Source organism: Ambystoma mexicanum, chromosome 12 (genome assembly GCF_040938575.1).
Source record: "Ambystoma mexicanum isolate Mex_15411 chromosome 12, UKY_AmexF1_1, whole genome shotgun sequence".
In the NCBI taxonomy this organism is placed as follows: domain Eukaryota; kingdom Metazoa; phylum Chordata; class Amphibia; order Caudata; family Ambystomatidae; genus Ambystoma; species Ambystoma mexicanum.
The window spans coordinates 1,164,322,827-1,164,338,815 of NC_090936.1; the positions used below are offsets into that span (position 1 = coordinate 1,164,322,827).

The following is a 15,989-nucleotide window of genomic DNA, read 5'->3' on the forward strand; positions in this document are numbered from 1 at the left end:
CGAAAACTGACAGCGCTAAGAACCTTCCTGGAAGATCTGGGACTGGAGATCAACGCGGCCAAATCAGAAATTCTGGTACTTGAAAATAAAAGGAGGAAAATCCAACCAGTTCAGACAAGGGTTGTTGCTTGGGGAGAAAAAGCTGAACAAAGTTCCACATACAAGGTACCTGGGAACAATCATCAGCTCCAGCATCAATGATGAGCCGATGTCCAAAAAACTTCTAAACAGCTGCAAACAACTGACTTTGCAAGGCATTATAATCCCAAACAAAAATGGAAAATGTTCATGTGACCCAGAAAGAACATTTTACCAGAGCAAAGTCTCTCCAATTTTAACCAATGGAGCAGAGAATGTGTTCGGGTGTGACCACAAAATATGGTCGCGATGCGAAGGCTTCTTCTGGAAGAAAGTTCTTCAGATTCCCCAAAGTAAGCCGACGGCCAGTGTCCTGTATGAAGTAGGGATCTCCTCTCTTAATGTGAGAACCACATGGAATAAGTTAGCATTGTTCAGAAAAACATATGAAGAGGCAAACTTGCCACCTCTTAAAATTTTGACGGAAGAGAAGACAAAAGAAATCAGCGCTAAACGAATGGAAACAACAATGTAAAGAGATCCTAAACCAACTAGGAACAGACGAGCAAACCCTATGGTATAACCCAAACTCAGTGAAAAGAAAACTGCTAGACCTCGATTGGATCGAAATAGAAGAGAGAAGATCAGCCCATAAATCCATGCAAAATACACCACCTGAAGCCAAAAAACGCAATACACTCCCAAAATACCTAATGTTATCACCCTGTAAACGTTTAAGAAGGTTGTTCTTAAAGTTCCGTTTGAATATCTTCGAAACTAAAGAAATTTTAAGACATCGACGGATGATTCCAGAAAGTAACCTAAAATGCAGATTTTGCACAAAGGATGACGAAAATGTAAAACATCTGGTGTTGTCTTGTATGGAACTTAGGGTGCAACGTGAGAACTGTTTGGGGAAGGTGATGAGTTCATTCCAGATGCGCAGCTCCGAAGAATGGTGGAAACAACTTCACATTGGGGAAAGTAAAACGTTGATGATTGGTATGATGCGATTTTTGGAGCAAATTCAAATCCAATTAGAGACAAGTCCATATATTTGAATAGCGATGTCTGAGAGCTAGAGAGAAAGGAGCCGCGATGATCCATGTGAAGGACATACGAGATATAGACCAGCTTAACATTGAGTAGGATAATTTGGTACAGGACGAGTGATGTAACAAAAAGGATTTATATGAAAAATTGAGTAATTTTAAAGGTTAGAATCAAGGCAAAAGGTGACAAGTTGCTTTGTCTTTTCTTTTTTACATTTTCAAAAGTTTGTATAAACTAAATGAAATAAAAAAAAATTTAAAAAAAAGAAATTAAAACTAAGTGAGCCAAGCCACCATTCTGCTGATCCGTCTGAACAGTGTAAACACGCCTGAGATCATAAACTAGCAATTTTTGGGTTTTCATGGCCGACTTGAATTTCCTAATGCTTTTTGCTGGCTTGTGTCCCAAACCTGATTTCATCAAGAATTGGTCTTTTTCCAAAACCTCACTGGAAGATGTAATGCATTGTGGATGTGCTACCTGTAGCAGCCCATACGTACTCCCAAAGTACCCAATTTTGTCCGTGGGTGAATATTCGCACCAAGAAAGTGTGTGGCATCATAGGCTAGTGGCCATTGTGCATTTATTTTGAATGCACCACAGTGTACCCTTTTTGCTGCATTGGTAGCCATTTGCTTCCTGAACAGCTGCAAAATAAATACTAATGCATTTTTTAGCCCTATGACCATGGGTGGATTGCCAACAAATCTTTCAACGGTGCACTCACGGCGATTGGAGGGCTGGGGTTGTCCCTGGCCTTCTGTGTGCATGAGTATATCTGTGGGACTCTGGTCTATGTCCCAGAACCCACATGAAACTTTGTGCAAGTAACTGTAGAAGATGTGAGGTCACTGATGAGCCTTGCTGCTGGCTTTGCTGAGGACTTGTGATCCTATGAGGGCGAAACCATGCCTCTCTGTCCAAGGGAATCCTTCGTTGACTCACCCTCTTAAGCAAGAGAGGGTGGAAGGGCCCCTGCCATGCAGCCATGTGTCCCTCTCTTAGAAGCTCCTGCACAATGTCATCCACTGGAAGAGCACCTGCGGGAAACTGAACAACATTCTTTCTGCTGGTCAACCATAGCTGCTCCACTAAAGGTCAATTGGCTCAGACCTCTGCAGCTCCTCATCTTCCTGGGATCCTCCTACATCCGGTCTTGTAGCCAACTGACCAAACAGAAGCATACAGTGAGTTTCCTCACTCAGCCATGTCCAGGGTCCCTGTGTAAGGAACCAGTACTGTAACCAAAACTAAAACCAGGCGCCAAAAGAGACCTCTGAACTAGTGACTGCTGGGCATCTCCAACCTCTTCCACCAGCCTGGGTCACATCCCTAGGGTCTTTGGGTACCAATCAATCGCTGGTCTCATCTCCTCAACCCCAATAACTCTGGTCTATGTGTTTAGAACACAGAAAAGAAACATTGTGCGGTAAACAATATTTGTTTTCACCAACTAGACATCTTTCAGAACGTATTTTAGGAATGGTTCAATTATATAAACAAACTGCAGTACTAGAATACACGGGGAACGTGTTGGATAGTTGTTGGGTAAGATTTTCATATTTGTGATAAATCTTCCTGACCGCTGTCAACACCAGAAAGTTTTGCTTGGACTTAGTGATTCATTTTCCCTTGTCCTTGGGTGAAGGGGAATCTTTTTCCCCTCTCACCTAGTCTTTTACTCTTGTTATGGGTGACCTATTTATGTCTCTCCATAGTGTATTGTTGGAATTAGTTTCCTATAACTTTTGGGCTTTGGCTGGGATGTCCCTTTGGGCTTCCCATTTCTCTTTAATGTACTTGGGTGAACTACTGTTCCCAAGGGGTAAAGAGTGATTTGCATCCCCCTTTACATTTTATATAGTGGGCCAGCACATCCCACCTTATGTGGAGTGCTCAGGGGATACAATGTATCCCCTCTCTTACTTACCTGGTAACCAATTGCAAGTTTACTTGAATGGCTGGTGGCTGTGGTTTTACCTTAGTGACTTGTTAGTCTTATTACTCGCAGGATGTTAAATCAGGTTTGGCAATGCCTAGAAGGACCACTATTTCTGCTGGAAAGGTGGGCTCCTTTTTCGCCATTCCTCGTTTTTTTTTGTTGTTTGAGGTCTTCCCCTGCCATTCTAGCCGGGAAATGCCTCAGTGGAAATTTGGTATTTGGCGGGAATCCTTTGTATTCTCTGCCTAGGCTCCAGAGCGTCTGAGAAGGCAGGAAGCGAGGGAAGAGCTACTCATCCTCGGCTCCCATTACAGACCCAATAGACGGGATCCAGCCTTCAAATCATGTGTCATTGATGGCAATACCATCAAGGTATCCAATGACAAGAAAACTTTAGGCATCTATCTTGATTCCACCCTGTCTCTCACAAGACAAACTAATGCTGTGGTCTCGGCGTCTGCCTACACATGTAAACTTATTACAGCATGTTGACCATGCCTTACCTCCGCTAATTGCATCATCCTAGCTAGAACCCTCATTATGTCTAAAATGTACTATTGTAATGCCCTATACTTAGGGACTAGTCAAAGGAACCTTATCCAGCTACAGGTAACCCAGAACAATGCAGCCAGGGCAGCCCTAAATATTCCTAGGAAACAACATATCTCCAACACCAGAAGCAGTCTACACTGGCTTTCCGGTTGCCCAAAGAAGCTCCCTCAAAATAGCACTCACGCATAAATGCCAGTCTAACCAGGCCCCCGAATATCTGGCTAACCGTTTTACACCCCATACCTCCATCCACTCTCTGAGGATCAGCCCAACCACACTCTCTGTCTATGCCAAGATTCAAGCTGCAGAAAGCAGGTGGGTCTAGCTTTCCAGTCCTCGCTGCTAAATTGTGGAATTCACTTCCCAACCCACTCAGATCTGAACCCTCTTATCATTCATTCAAGAGTAAAGCCAAATTGTGGCTCTATGCGCAGGATTCGCAAAACCCACATCCGTCCCTCGGTTTACATTAACTAACACGGCTGGTCGGCTGCATGACTTGCCGGGTCGTTCGGCTCTGCTGACCTGTCCTTTACTTCGTAATCTATTGTATAAATACACTAATTATTTTTACTGTATTGTGTTTTAACTTCACTCCTGTAATTACTGTGTACATAGCCTTAAGTAGACTGTATTATGCAATGTCTTATTATGACCTGCTTACTCTGTAACCTGTGACCTTAAGAAATGCACCCAGATGCCTCTGGGCCAGGCGCGCAATCTAAATAAACAAAATACAAATAGGACGCTCGTGCACCCACCTTGGTCACTTTACAGCATCCTGCACACATGCTGTATAAAATGGAGTACTACTGTAGGAGCTGGGAATTTGCGACAAGGAAAGGTGTCACACTTGCTTTGTTCATACCACACTTGAGCGAGGCCAGCAGCTACTGGACACCATGTTGCTGCGCTCATGCTCTTATGAGCCCTGCTGCTCAGTGAACAGATGCCAGTCTCAGGGCTGTGAGAGTAAGCACGCATGATGTTGCAGGTCCTTTCCTCAAGAGTCAGGAGCAGACACCACAAGCCTGATGGGTCAGGTGGAGCTGAACACGCACACAGGCCTATTTCATTGTCAAGCGCACCAGGATGATAAATCTTCACTGGAGCCGACTTCTCTTTGTATGGGTAGGCAGCACCCTCCCATGCGATGAGTGTCATGGGTATTATCATCTGACGTGACCCAAATTAACCTATCAGTATCGGAGGCTCACGGAAAAAGACTCTGCAAAGAGCTACATGTCGACTTGCCACCAATGTTGTGAAGTGAGTACGCCTGCACAGCAAAGCCGCTGAAAGTATGTTTTATTGATAAGTTAAGAACAAAGTGAATACCCCTTTTATTAGCTATCCAAGGACACTCTCCAGCAAGGGACACTTGTATAATCTCACCGTTCACTCGAGGAAACACGCTGTCGATCTTGCACCCTCACAGTCTTAAGATTCCTCACCTGGTGTCTGGCACAAACTCCCAATTTTACCTATAGCCCATTAAATACCCTCCTTAATCCAGAGAACCTGGCACTCTTACACACAGACTCTCAAACACTGAAAAAGATGCCTTTCCCTTTAATGGAAATCACTGCAATTAACTCAATACTAGTAGAATGTGTTAACATATAGTTACAACCTCTCATGCAACTGAAGTCATTGCATAGAGTGTAGAGGAGCTGCAGTGAACTCAGACGTTCAGAGGACATACTGTTGCGAATTATTTGTATTTAGTTTATTTATAAAGCGCAGCCAGGCCCAAGGGCAACCGGGCGCATAGTCTTGCATACACAGTTACAGTACATTACAGTAAGGGTCAATGACAGGAGGTTACGTGGTTGCCTATCATTGAGAATGCAATGAAAAACAACAAAGCTACAAAAGGAGCGTTGCTTGGTGTAATGTTCTTGTGCCCGAGAGCCAATGTTTGCAATGTCCCCCACATGCACAGAACTGTCACGCTCACCTGATTCCCACGGAGGCGCAGGTCCGGCTACGAGTGCTGATGCTTCTTCAATGGTGAAGCGCAGGACTCAGAAGATGGACAGGAAGGGCCCCTCTACTCTGGCTTCTCTGGCTCGCAGGAATATTCCCCTTAGGGTTACTTCACTGGATTGAGGTTTGATGGGAGTTCAAAATAAGCTTGACTATTCAGGTGAGGCGCTGTAAGAGTTGTGTTGCTAGTTCAAAAGTTCAAGCTTAATAATAATGTTCATTGTCTTATTGCAGCAAGCGCTAATGCTTATGTCTTTTTCCCCTTTGGGGCCGGGGTTCGGAATACCGGAGATATGGCGCCGACCCGAAATGAAACGTGCAGTTCTAGTAAATGACAGGTAAGTTCTGGATGAGCGTTCAGGTAATGTCTCTGCATTCGCTCACTCAATGTCTTTGTCTTTTTTCCCCATAGGGGCCGGGGTCCGGAATGCCAGGAAGCGGCAGGACCCGAAATGAAATGGGAATGACCCAACAGGTAAGTCTTAGAAGGAAACTGAGCCTTTCCTATTCCCTTCCTTCTCTCACCTTGTCTTCTTGTATTTTTCTCTCTAGGCTCAGAGAAGTGGGTGCGGATCCGGATGATCGCTGCTGAAGATGGAGGCGCTCAGGAAAGGTGAGTGAAATGCAGCGCTGCAGCGATCGAAGCGAAATGCTTTTAAAATGATGTCTTCCCTTTCAGGATCGTCGGTGTGATGTCTCAGTGATGCAGCTTTAGCTGGTAAGGTCTTCCTTCTCTCCAATTCTCTCTGATCTCCCTTTGCAGGCGACCCAGGATGCTGAGAGGCGTGGCTGAAGTCCAGATGCAGGAGCTGACACAGTGAGCGTCCAGCTGCGAGGAGCAGAACAACGCGAAGCGTGAGTTGCTGATCGGGCGTGGTTTAAATAGCTTTGGAAGAAGTTCCAGGTATGTATCATTCCACCGATCAGGTATGTATCCTTCCCTGACCACACCCAGATGGAAAGTAGTCCCACAGGTAAAGTAGTTCCATTCAGGCCTCAAGAGGGCCTGGATGTAGCAGCATGGTCTGCATCAGGTAAGTGCACATTAAAACACTTGAATACATGTCTAGCTTTATGAGCCTGGCGCCTAGGGCGCCAGGACAGGGGTCTAACATGAGCCTAAGGCGCCAGGACTGTGTCCAAAGGGCCCCAGCTTGGGCCCGCTGGCACTTCCCTGGGGGGAATGATGCCTGCCTCTGGGGTTGCTGGGTCGGACCTGGCTCCTTGGAGCTGGGCATCATGACAGTACCCCCCTCAAGGCCCCTCCCAAGGTTGTTCCCTCCGGGGGTTTTGGCTTGTTCTGAAATCTCCGGTGGAACCTTTGTATTAATCGAGGTGCGTGAACATAGTTACTAGGCTCCCACGATCTCTCCTGAGGTCCATATCCCTTCCAGTCAACAAGATAGAAGAGTTTTGACTTTAACACCTTGGAGTCTAAAATGTCTTTAACTTCGAATTCTAATTCCCCTTCAATTTGAACTGGGTCTGGAGGCTTGGACAGTCGGGTCCCTGGTTGTACTGGTTTCAAAAGTGATGCATGAAAAACTGGATGAATACGCATGTTAGACGGTAAATCCAGTTTAAAGGCCACGGGATTGATTATAGCCTTGATGGGATAAGGTCCTATGAACTGGGATTGAAGGTTTGCGGGCCCTTGAGGGGTAAATGTTTCGTTGCTAGCCATACCTGGTCTCCTACTTGGTAAGGAGGAGTTTTACTTCGGTGCAAATCAGCGTTTTCTTTATACTTTTTCTTGGCTTGCTGTAAATGAGTTGCAGCTTCTTTAAAGGCTCGGGTTATTGTGGAATGCAGATGATTTACTGCGGGCATTTCCAGGGTCAGAGGTGGATCTAGGTCAGAGGTCCGAGGATGGTGACCATACAAAGTATAAAAAGGAGTTTGTCCGGTTCCAGAATGCACTGAATTGTTGTATGCATATTCTGCGATCCAAAGGATGTCTTTCCAATTTAACTCGGATTGGTGTAACATGCACCGAAGATATTGCTCGAGAGTCTGATTGGTTCTCTCGGTTTGTCCGTCGGTCTGGGGGTGGTGACTAGTGGACAACCGCACATCTATTTGTGCTAGTTAGCAACACTTCTTCCAAAAATGGGAGATAAATTGACTTCCACGATCCGAGACTAATATGGAAGGGAAACCATGTATGCGAACTATATTCTCCAGAAATTCCTTGGCCAAGGTGGAAGCTGAAGGCAAGCCTTTTAAAGGGATAAAGTGGGCCATTTTGGAGAATAGATCCACAATTACAAAGATAGTGTTGTAACCAGCACAAGGAGGCAGGTCAGTTATAAAGTCCATTGACAAGGTGTGCCATGGTGCCGGTGGAATATCCAAGGGTTGAAGTAGGCCGGCTGGCCTTTTCTTTTGACCCTTGTCTTGGGCGCAAATTCCGCAAGACAATACAAAAGACTATGTCTTTTCTCCAAGAAGGCCACCAGAAGTGGCGTTTGATTTTTTCCTCCGTTTTAGCGATACCAGGGTGTCCTTCCATTAATGATTCATGATGATGGGCAATAACAAGTTCTTGCAATTCTTTACTTGGCAGAAACAACCGCTCCTGGAAGTAGGGTAAATCATCCTTAACGATGTAATGAGGACCCTTTTGACTCCATTCCACTAAGGCTGAAGAGTCTAGAAGTTGTTTTACTTGCGTTTGGATGTCCTCAATAGTTTGCGATAAAGTTAGGCCTAAGATTCTTTGTTCAGGTATGATTGGCACAGGTTCTAAACTCGAATTGGGTTCTTCCATGCCAATCCGGGATAAGGCGTCCGCTTTACCATTCTTGCAGCCAGGGCGATAGGTAATTACAAAATCAAATTCCGCAAAGAATAGAGCCCATCGGAGTTGTCGTGAAGATTGAGCTTTGGCCGTCTTTAAATACTGTAAATTTCTGTGGTCCGTAATTACGGTGATGGTGTGTCTTGCCCCGAGAAGGTAGTGACGCCAAGCCTTGAAAGCAGATTTAATAGCCAGTAACTCTTTGTCGGTAATTGCGTAGTTGATTTCAGGAGGAGAAAATTTCCTGGACCAAAAGGCCACAGGGTGTAGTTGGTTTGTTTCTGGGTCTCTTTGCGACAGGACAGCTCCCATGGCCGAACTGGATGCGTCGGTTTCCACAATGTAAGGGAGATCTGGGTGCGGGTGCTTCAATACAGGTGCAGAGGTGAATTTGGTTTTCAGGTCCTGAAAGGCTTGTTCGGCCTCAAGAGTCCATTCAAAGCGTTTGTTTTTCTTTATTAGAGCTGTGATGGGTTGGACTGTTCGGGAAAATTCCGGGATGAATCTTCGATAGAAATTGGCGAAGCCGAGCATGCTCTGAACTCCCTTCACCAAGCTAGGAGATGGCCATTTGAGGATGGCGTCCACCTTTCGCGAGTCCAATCGGACTCCTTGAGGTGTCCGGATGAATCCGAGAAACTCAACTTCTGTGGTATGAAAAACGCATTTTTCAAGCTTTGCAAATAGTCTGTGCTGGCGCAATTTCTCAAGAACTGCCCTAACATGTTTTCTGTGATCGAATTCTGAAGAACAGTACACCAGGATGTCGTCAATATAAACAATGACACAGACATCGATAAGTTCCCGAAGAACATCATTCATAAAGTACTGAAAGGCGGCAGGTGCATTGCACAAACCGAAGGGCATCACCTGATATTCGAAGAGCCCAAATTTGGTGCGGAATGCAGTCTTCCATTCGTCGCCTTCTTTTATACGCACCAGGTGATAAGCTCCTCGGAGATCTAACTTGGTGTACACAGAAGCATCTTTCAACTGGTCGATAAGCTCAGGGATCAGGGGCAGAGGATAACGATTCTTAATCGTTATTTGATTTAGGGTGCGATAGTCTATACATGTTCTAAGGTCGCCCTCTAGTCTATACATGTTCTAAGGCTGCCCTCTTTTTTCGGCACGAAGAACAGAGCTGAGGAGACAGGAGACATGGACGGGCGAATTAAACCATTGGCTAGGTACTGATCTAAATACTGACGCAAATGCAGGTTCTCAGGTTCCGTAAAAGCATAAATCCTATTACAAGGTAGTTGAGCATTGGGTACCAGATCGATTTGGCAATCATAAGACTGATGGGGAGGTAACATGTTAGCCTGTTCCTTCCGAAAAACGTCTTGGAATTCTTGGTATTCTGACGGTAGCTGTACAGGGGTGGAAATTGCTGAGGCTAGACCCATAACTGGATTTCTTGGATAACAATGCTGGTTCACAATCAGGAAAACTTATCTTCTTTGCTCGCCAGTCAATTCTGGGATTATCTGTTTCTAACCAAGGAATTCCAAGAATTACTTGAAATTGTGGGGCCTTGATCACATCAAACACAATTGCTTCCCGATGTCCATCCTGACCCACCAGTGTCATTTCAACAGTGGAATGCGTTACAGGCCCTGAGGCTATTTCGGTTCCATCTACTGTAGTAATGACATCTTGGGTTACTTTCGGGCGGAGAGGGAGCTTAATCCTGGAAGCCAATTCACGGTCTATGTAATTTCCAATAGCTCCACTGTCGATGTATGCTTTCATAGCATGCAACTGCTGAGGCTTTTTTGGGTCCACGAGCACCATTGGCATGACAAAATGCGAGGTCAAAGAGTTTGTTTTCAAGCTCGGCAAGCGGACTCCTACGCTTGTCGGGCTAGGTCGTTTCCCGAATCAGGTGTCAATAAATCGTTATCAGTGGCTCCAACCACCTTCTTAGGTGGTTTAACCGGACAATTTCGAAGAAAGTGACCGGAAGTCCTGCAATACAGAAAGTTGCATTTGCCGCCTTCTCTCATTCCTTCTGCGTTAATGGTCCTTTAACACTGCCGATTTGCATAGGCTCGGATACGTCGGTACTCTTGGAGTTAGCGTGGGTTTTGATCGGTACTCGGGTTTCGTACTTGAACCGATCTGCTTTTCTATTTTGAAGTCTGTGATCAAGTTGAACCACCAAGTCTATGTAGTCTGCGCAGACCTGGGGTAGATTTACAATCTGAGCTAGAACATCCTTAAGCTCTCCGCGCAGGCCTCGATGGAACAATGTAATCCTTTTGTTTTCTGGCTATCCAGTTTCCACAACCAGTCTATTAAAGGTGGCAACGTAGGACAGGAGATCCTGATTACCTTGTCGTAAGGATAACAGTTCGTTATCAAGGGCCTGTCCTTGAGAGTGTCGAGCAAACAATCTTTCCATGCTGGCCTGGAAGCCCTGAAAACCCTGGAGAATGGGATCATCCTGATTTACCAATGGAATAGACCAATCGGCAGCACTGCCACTGAGGTAAGATAGTATAAAGGCTACCTTGGTCCTGGAGAATCGGATCATCCTGATTTACCAATGGAATAGACCAATCGGCAGCACTGCCACTGAGGTAAGATAGTATAAAGGCTACCTTGGTCTGGTCGTTAGGGAAGGCCCTGGGTCTGCATAGAAAGTGTAAACGACATTGGTTCATAAAGACGGCATATTTCTTGGGATCCCCCGCAAAACGTTCAGGCGGGGCCAAAGGCATGTGTCCAGGTAGATTGATTTGTACCGGGTTATTCAAACCCATTGATGTGGAAGTACCTCCGGGATTAGGTAAAGGAGTGTGCCCTGCCTGGGCCTGCAGTAACATTTTGGCCAGGTCATCTGTTCTTTCCTTTGATAGGATCAGTTCTCTTTTGAGAGTGTTAGTCTCCTGGCGGGCTGAGTGCACCTCTGACCGTAATTCCCCCAAAAGCTGGGCCAGCTGATCTGTCTCGGAAGTCTCCATAGCGCCCGGGTGGGAAATTGTGGGTAGGCTTCGCGTTCTGTCACGCTCACCTGATTCCCACGGAGGCGCAGGTCCGGCTACGAGTGCTGATGCTTCTTCAATGGTGAAGCGCAGGACTCAGAGGATGGACAGGAAGGGCCCCTCTACTCTGGCTTTTCTGGCTCGCAGGAATATTCCCCTTAGGTTCTGGAAGGATGAGTTCTCCATCCTGCTTCTGATGCAGGGGCGCGTTGAAACCCAGTTACTTCACTGGATTGAGGTTTGATGGGAGTTCAAAATAAGCTTGACTATTCAGGTGAGGCGCTGTAAGAGTTCTGTTGCTAGTTCAAAAGTTCAAGCTTAATAATAATGTTCATTGTCTTATTGCAGCAAGCGCTAATGCTTATGTCTTTTTCCCCTTTGGGGCCGGGGTTCGGAGTGCCGGAGATATGGCGCCGACCCGAAATGAAACGTGCAGTTCCAGTAAATGACAGGTAAGTTCTGGATGAGCGTTCAGGTAATGTCTTTGCATTCGCTCACTCAATGTCTTTGTCTTTTTTCCCCATAGGGGCCGGGGTCCGGAATGCCAGGAAGCGGCAGGACCCGAAATGAAATGGGAATGACCCAACAGGTAAGTCTTAGAAGGAAACTGAGCCTTTCCTATTCCCTTCCTTCTCTCACCTTGTCTTCTTGTATTTTTCTCTCTAGGCTCAGAGAAGTGGGTGCGGATCCGGATGATCGCTGCTGAAGATGGAGGCGCTCAGGAAAGGTGAGTGAAATGCAGCGCTGCAGCGATCAAAGCGAAATGCTTTTAAAATGATGTCTTCCCTTTCAGGATCGTCGGTGTGATGTCTCCGTGATGCAGCTTTAGCTGGTAAGGTCTTCTTTCTCTCCAATTCTCTCTTATCTCCCTTTGCAGGCGACCCAGGATGCTGAGAGGCGTGGCTGAAGTCGAGATGCAGGAGCTGACACAGTGAGCGTCCAGCTGCGAGGAGCAGAACAACGCGAAGCGTGAGTTGCTGATCGGGCGTGGTTTAAATAGCTTTGGAAGAAGTTCCAGGTATGTATCCTTCCACCGATCAGGTATGTATCCTTCCCTGACCACACCCAGATGGAAAGTAGTCCCACAGGTAAAGTAGTTCCATTCAGGCCTCAAGAGGGCCTGGATGTAGCAGCATGGTCTGCATCAGGTAAGTGCACATTAAAACACTTGAACACATGTCTAGCTTTATGAGCCTGGCGCCTAAGGCGCCAGGACAGGGGTCTAACATGAGCCTAATGCGCCAGGACTGTGTCCAAAGGGCCCCAGCTTGGGCCCGCTGGCACTTCCCTGGGGGGAATGATGCCTGCCTCTGGGGTTGCTGGGTCGGACCTGGCTCCTTGGAGGTAGGCATCATGACAAGAACCTTGGAGTGTAAATAGCTTACCTAGTGTACATCCAGCATTGAATTCACATAATGGAAGAACAGGAGACCTCAGCACAGCATATGCAGCTAGAGGGTGGGTCCGTTTCGGAAAACTGACTTACAAGATGGTGAACAGGCCATTTACAGGCATGGGCAAGCCCCTTAATGCCCAAAGCAGCCCAGGTGCACTGAGGGACAACTAGTCCCAGTGCTCACCACATTTCAGGGCGCAGGCGCAAACCCCATTTAAGATGACCACTAAGAGGGGAGAGTGCAGTATAAAAAAAACATTGCCCCAGTAAATCAGGGCTCCTTGTTAGAGAAGGTTGTGGCAGGCAGATGGAAAGTAGCAGAGTGTGATACGAAGAGTGCTACAGAGTTGCTGGAGACAAGAGGGTGGAGAACATACAGTAAAAGGTAGTATTTTTTTTTTTTTTTTTATTTTGCAATTTTTAATCAAATAATTGATTTTTTTGCAACATTTATACTTGCAATGTTAAGTCTGAGGACAGAGAATCCTAGTTATGTTCCTTTCGTTTGAGTTCTAGCTTTTCTGTTAACTGTTGTAAGATCTTGAAGGTCGCCAGTTGCCATGTTGTTCGGTGGCCGCCAATCAGCCGAGCCCACCAAGTGTCTTCATCAGTCATGAAAGAATGTAGCTGAAAAGTTTTAAGGTAGGGCGAACGAATCTCTTTTGTGTCTGGGCATGAAAGCAATAAATGGCGCAGTGATTCCTTTTCTGTTTTACAGAATCTGCAACTATTTGATTCTGACAAGCCTCTGATGTGTCGTATTTCATTTGTATCAAAGAGGTTTAGTCTTGCTCGCATTATCAAGTTGCGTGCTGCTCGGCTCGGGAATTTTTTAATATAGTTTTGTAAGGTATTCAGTTTCGTTGCCATAGGCGGCAAATGTGAGGTGAGTTTGTAGTTTGTTGTTGTATTTAGTGTATTGATCCAATCCATTTCTTTTAGTTTCTTAAGTATCCTTGATGGATTGTTAATCAGTTCGTCTTCAGTGCACTCTATTGTGTTTAGTAGGTATGCGTTTTCTTTTTTCCACTGGGTCAGCATTTTGCAGCTTGATGTTTGTAATTCTTTAAGGATCAGGCCGTGAGCGAAAGTACCATTTGGAAGTATGCATTTTCTGTAAAGCATAATTGAGTTGCAATCGACCGTACTCCGGAGGGATACCAGACTCAATTCTCGACGGATCAGTGGTATAGGAGTTGAGTTTGGTAGAAAGAGAGTCGATCTCCAGAAGTAGGCTTCTAGCTTAGGCCAGAGTTTTAGGGAGGTAAGGCATGGCTTCAGCAGCGTATGTCACGGAAGGGACCACCTTTGCTTTGTAGAAGTTTAAGAGAGGAATTGTCGAAAATTTCCCAAATTTTTTGTCAATGGCTTTTCCCTTTCTTGCATTGCTGATTCTTTTGTTGTAGTATCGAAGAACGCACCCAAATATTTGTAGTTTTTAACTTTTTCAATCGTTGTTTTCTCAATGGTCCAGTTGAATTTTTCCTGTTTCTGAGACTGGCCTTCCATCACCATTATCTTTGTTTTTTCGATGTTAATTTCCAGATTGTTTTCGGAACAGAACTCATGTAGGTTTGAGAGTTGGCGTTGAAGGCCTATCGGGGTCATGTCTAGTAAGATAAGATCATCCGCGTAAAATAATCTGCTGATGTTCGTTTTTGCAAGTTTTGGTGGAAAAGACCTGATTCGGGATTCTGTATGTTGAAAGTCTCCCATATAGGCGAGAAAGAGTGCCGGGGCCAGAGGGCAGCCCTGTTTAACACCTCTACTGGTTGCGATTTCAGAAGAAAGGCTTCCTAGTTGATTCAGCCGTATCTTAATGTTGGTGTCTGTGTGGAGGGCTTTAATAGGATTTAGAATAGCACTTGGGCAATTCCATAATGACAATTTTTCCCAAAGTCTAGAACGATCTACTCGGTCGAAAGCCTTGGAGAAGTCGATGAAAGCCATGTATATTTTCGGATTTCCCTCTTTTACCTTGGCTTTCAAAGTGGATATCATGAAGATGTTAATAGCTGTCCCTAACGACTTCTTAAAGCCTGCTTGGAAGTGATCATTACAAGGCGCACTAGCAGCCCATGCTTGAAATTTTTTCAGGAGTAGTGTTCCAAAAACCTTCCCTATAGGGTCCAGTAAGGCGATGGGGCGATAGTTTGTAGGATCTTGTTTGTCTCCTTTTTTATAGATCGGAACCACAATGGCAGAGAGCCATGAAGGGGGTACCGATTGAGAAACCATACACCTTGTGAAGACTGATCTTATGAATTTTGCCCACTCTTTCGGATGGGTTTTTAGTTCAAAGTTTGTGATCCCGTCGGGGCCCGGGGCCCTGGATTTTTTCAGATTATTCAAGATGGATCGTATATCATCTAGATCGTCGAGTTTCGTCCAGGAGTCTTTGGTTTTTATGTTTTTAGCAATAGGTTGGGTCACCTGAGTGCTCGTGCCGGCTGTTTCGTCAGATGAAGGTTTCTCAAAAAGGGCGCTAAAGTGGGCAGCCCAGGTGGATTCGCTGATGCTGTTTGCGATGTTCAGACCATTCGGTAAAGATGTTTTGTTCATCAGAGACCAAAATTCTTTCGGATTTTTATGGCAAATCGCTTTTAGTATGGCTTCTGCGTCTTGTTGGTGAAGTTGCCATCTGTATGATCGTACCCAGTTTTTGTAGTTCCTGGTGAGATCTTTAATCGCTTGCGTTCTTTCATTGCTCGAGAGTTTTAGAGCGTTTCTTTTGGCATTTCTGAAGATCCTTCGTTTCTGGACGATCACTTTGTCGTACGAGTGAGGAGGCGCTTGCTTCTTTTGGTTTAGTTTACCTCTCGAAGTTCTGTAGGTAGTTAGTAGTGGGCCATAATCGACCAAATCGGGGGTATGTGGTAGGCACGAGTTTGTGTACCGGTTTGTGAGTTCTCTAATGTCATGCGCTGTTAAGCGTATTCTTGTGCCTTGAGGAGTTTGTTCCACCGCAGATTCGTACCTGTCAGAATTGAAATAGGATGTTTTCAAGGTGGTTTGAAGAATGTTATGATCACTCGATGATGTGTGAACGACGTCGAAGGCAGTCGTTAGGTGTAGCATGGGTTCCGAAACAAAAGTGTAATCGATGGTTGAGTTTAGTACTCCATTTGACCAAGTTGGTAATCTGTTGGTGTTTTTAAATACTTCGTCAAGATTGTGCAGTTTTCTTGA

The 15,989-nt window shown here is 45.5% G+C and overlaps 1 protein-coding gene across 5 annotated transcripts in view; it reads right to left on the bottom strand.

Annotated features, from left to right (window-relative positions):
• XPOT (exportin for tRNA) overlaps window positions 1-15,989 on the bottom strand; it is a 1,180,573-nt gene that overhangs the window by 680,815 nt on the left and 483,769 nt on the right. The gene's annotated exons all lie outside the window — the stretch shown is intronic.